Genomic DNA, 4,411 nt, shown 5'->3' on the forward strand with positions numbered 1-4,411 from the left:
CCTCTGTCAGTTTAAAACCACTGCCCCTTGTCCTATTGCTCAGTGTCCTTGTCAGAAGTCCCTCCCTGACCTCCTTGGAAGCCCCTTTTCCATGCTGGAAAGTTCCTGGACTCGAGGCCAGTATCATGGCTCCCTGTCTCCTGCTCCTTCTCTGATGCTGGGTCACCTTGAGAGAGGTGAGGAGGGTCTGCACAGGGTCTTCTCACAGGATTCCCACCCCTTCCCAGCCCCATGGACAGCTCTCCCTGCCCCTGCTTTGAGCAGGAATATGGGCTCCAGCTGCACGAGTGGAAAAGGCTCCAGCTCCCAAAAAGCAGCACAGGATCAAAGCTTTCGAAACACTCGGGGCATTTGGCCCGGGAGGTTTTGTTCTGACTATTTATAGCAGTTGGGGCCAAGCGAGTTCAGAGTTGGAGGAAAACTTTTCCAAAGCTGGGGGCCATTTGGATGAGGGAGGGAGAAAGGGAGTTCAGCCAGGCTCGTTTCCAGCAAATGTTGACTCCTTCCCTTAGGTATGTGTTGCTATCCATGACACACTAACAACAGCTCTGCACACAAGTGCCTGGCTGGCCCTGTAAAGATTGGAACAAAAATGTGAACTGGCTGGGAAGGAGAACATGAAAAAGAGAAAGTTTCCAAACAGCAAAGCTGTAGCATTTGAAAGCAAAAACTTTCCTTACCAGCTTGTTTTCATCTTCCAGTCAACATCCCTCAATTACAAATACACTGGGATTGTTTTCCAGGGGAAAGCTGGCGATGATTTTAGGGCAGAAAGACCAAATTATGGTTTCCTGAAGATGTGCTTGGAAATTGAGAGGAAGACCTTTTTAACTTCAAGGTGAATTTTCTGGTTTTTCTGATTTTCTAGAATTTTTTTCTCCTAAGAGCATTTCATTTTCCTGTGCTGCCCAGCAAAGGCAGGCTTAAACTCTGAGCAAGCAAACCAACACAACATCCTTTAAATCCTCACACCCAGACCATGAAGGCAGAGCTGGGGTTTTCTTGTCTGCCAAGTGAATTGTGCTGCTGCTGCTGCTGCTATTTAGTTGTGAGGAGCACGAGGAGAGTGTTTAGATACATACCATGGCTTTTTGCATGCCTGGCTCTGCTCTCCTGATATGAGGCACTCAGTACAGGTTATAAAAATATCCCTCTAATTACCAGTAGCTTCCCAGCCATGCTCAGCATCTCCCTTTCTCCTAGGAAAAGGGTGCAATTAGGTTGGCAGGTAATTATAATCAGCCTAATGTGTGGATGGCCCGAGGAAGGTGGGTTTGGCAGCTGGGTGGTGTCCAGCCCAGGTGGGCTGTACTGGGAGGGAGGTTTTGCTCTTTCCTGGCACGGGTGGTATGGGATTTCTCCATGCTGTAAGAGCTGAGTGCTGCAGCAGCAGACCTTGGCTTGTTTTGGGGGAGAAATTCCATAGCTAGAAGATTTCCTTTCATACCATCACAGAGTTCTTTGGGGCCTTAGAGATCACCTAGTCCAACCCCCCTGCACTGAGCAGGTTCCTCTATACCCCATCCAACCTGGCTTTGACATCTGTGACATCCCCACCAAATCCCATCCTCTGCTCCACAGGATGCCTGTCCTTGCTGTGGGTGCTTGAACTGCACTGAAGGAGCCAGACTGTTCTCCTTCAGGGAAGGCTGCAAAATCTCCAAAGGATTTTGAAGCATGAAATGACCTGTATGTGGTTGGAGAGCAGGATGAAGGTGAGTCTGCGCTGGCTGGTGGCCATGGCTGGAGTTCCAGGGGGAACTGTCAGGCAAAGGGAAGGTTTCTCCTGAACCCACCCAAATGTCAGCTTCAGGACCTGGCTTATTTCATATTTCTGCGAATGACCCAAAAAAGCAGAAGAGCAATGTTGAGCTGTGTGAATGAGGCAGAGCTGAGGGGGTATCAACGGCACTGGAAATATTGGGTGTTAAAAAAAGAGAAATGGGTGACCTGAAACACAGGAGCAACAAGAATTATATGAAGAGCAGCATTATAAAACACATCTTTGAGCCTGAGGAACAACAACACACAGTAAGATATGACTTTGCACTGTATGGAGGTACCAGAGAAGGGCTTCTGGATCTGTTCTAGCTGTCTGTGGATCTCACAGAGCCTGGGAGCCACTGCCTCAATGCTGTCATGAAAAAGGGAGATGCATCCTTATATGACTTAGGTGACAAGGCCTCTCTGTTGATCTTAAGACCCTCATTGCAAGAGCTTCCAATACCTCCAGTGGAACAGCAGATAAAACCTGATCATCCCTCCCTAGGAAATGTAACAAGTGGAGAGAGTACAAAGGAAATCAACGTGCCATGAGTGCATTTGTTGTGAGGGTCAGACGTTTCCCTCTTCCATTTTGTTTTTTTCAACATGGCAGAGATGTGCTCCAAGCCCAGTTTCCACCCTTACCCAGCAGAAGAAAATGTTCTTCCCATTTTTTTGCCTCCTAATGATGATGATCATCATCATCCATTTTGTTTTGTACGTGTCCTTGCCATGAAAGACCCTTCTTGTGCTCAGCACTAATGTTCCCAACCCTTGACTTGGAAAGGCTACACTGGCCAGCTGGACAGTCACTGGTTCACTGAGAGGCTGTCTGCTCTGCAATTAACAGCCTAAATGCCCACCATTGTGGGTGGAAAGGAGTTTTAATTAAAATCCTTTGGTATTGGCTTTGGCCAGTCCGTGGAGTGAGTGGGAATAGAGCGGAAGGGCCAGGTCAGTGACCTGGGTCACCCCAGGAGAGCATCCACTGAGCTGAGACTGAGCACAGGGTTAATAATTGCATGGGATTTTGATTTTTTTTTTTCCCCTCGAGTGACCTGCCCAATGGACAATTCCAAGCTGATAGGAACGCAGACACTGCCAACCCAAAGTTGGGATAGCTCCACAGGTTGTTGGAGCCCTAATGAGGAACCATGAATAGAAGCTCACATCCACAAGGGAAAAACACCTCACTTCCTTCTCTAATGAGCGTGGCTCTCCAAATCCTTTTGTCTTGGGCTTTGCTTGGCTTTCAGAGATGCCAAGGGCTGCATCTTCCAAGCTGCTGCCACCTACCCCATCTTCTCTCGTGATGGCCACCGGGAAGGTGCCAGGTGGACCTGCAAAAAAAGGTGTTTGTGGTGGTGGCACAGGTCCTTGGAGGGTGACACCCCCAGACTGGAAGTTGCCCTCCACGTGCTCAGCAGTGGCATGCTGAGCTCTGGACAAACCACAAGTTATTGGTGTGTACATCCCAAAAGTGTAACCACAGGTGCTGCCTTTAAGGAGTGAGTGTCATGGGGAGCTCCTCCCCATGACAAAGAGCATCAATTAATGCAATCAATTAATGCAAACATCACACAGGAAACACCAGGAAACTGGAACCAGGATGGCTTTTCTGGTTGTTTGCATGAAGCAAGTCCTGATTGCTTTCATGATCCTATTTATATTCCCTCTGCTTAGAACGGGGTGATGAACTTTCTCATTTCCACACTAATGAGCAGACAAAATTAAGAAATATAAAAAAACCTAGTGGGTTTAAGAAAATGAAGAAATATAAAAAACCTAGTGGGCTAACACCCATAACTTGTCACCTCAAGTCCAGCATGAGGGTCCTACCTACCCGTATTTCCCCTGACAAAGCACCAGGGCCTTGAAGATGCTCTCCAAAATGTTACTCCAAAATCTCTTTTTATTTTTTTTTTCAAAGCTTTTTAAGGTAATTTAGGAAGTTTTCCTCCCACCCTGTCCCATCCACCTCGGACGCCTGCACCCTTCCTTCAGACTTTTTCCAGAGGTACCCCAGACATTCCTGCAGGATGATGGAGAGAACACCTGCCACAGCCTTCTGGCAAAGGGTTTTAATCTTCTCTTGGGCTCTGGCCTAAAGAAATCAGTTTGCTCTCACATGTTGTAAGGAAAGAGGGAAAATAAAAGATCATTTTCTGCTGCCACTGAAGTTTCTGGCTGCTGTTTCAGGTTTAAGTTTGTGCTGTGCGGGAACACTGAGCAATTTTGGCATTTCTCAATCGGTGCTGATGGAGGACGAGACCTTGTCCAGGTGAACCCAGGCTGCACATGGCCAGGACAGGTGTCGGTGCCCAGAGTGCCCCTGCCCAGCTCCCATCCTCTGGGGAGGGAGGAAGAGGGGGCAGTTTGGGTGGCAGGGGCTGCAAAATGGGGAGATCCCCAGTGGTAAAGCACGGGGTGGGGGGGCTCCAGGGACTGCTCAGAGAGGCTCCAGGGCTGGGTGAAACATCCAGCTGGGATCAGTTTAGCCCTGTGCTGGGCCAGCCACCTGGGATGAAATTAGCATTGGGGGCAAGTGGCAGGAGTTTTTTAAGTGCCCGTAGAAAAACGCCATTTTTACTGCCCAAGTGTAGCAGACAAAGAGGTTGGCTGTGTTTTTCCCTTTCCTTTCAATCCC

General features: G+C 48.5%; 1 long non-coding RNA gene across 1 annotated transcript; it reads left to right on the forward strand.

Annotated features, from left to right (window-relative positions):
• Window positions 1-1,156: 1,156 nt before the first annotated feature.
• Window positions 1,157-3,917, forward strand: LOC121359819. The gene is made up of 3 exons (XR_005956087.1): window positions 1,157-1,228; window positions 1,582-1,715; window positions 3,695-3,917. It is a non-coding gene; the product is annotated as an uncharacterized LOC121359819 (long non-coding RNA).
• The last annotated feature ends 494 nt before the right edge of the window (window positions 3,918-4,411 follow it).

The sequence above is a fragment of the Pyrgilauda ruficollis genome, unplaced genomic scaffold, assembly GCF_017590135.1.
Source record: "Pyrgilauda ruficollis isolate IOZ18807 unplaced genomic scaffold, ASM1759013v1 scaffold47, whole genome shotgun sequence".
NCBI classification, from domain to species: domain Eukaryota; kingdom Metazoa; phylum Chordata; class Aves; order Passeriformes; family Passeridae; genus Pyrgilauda; species Pyrgilauda ruficollis.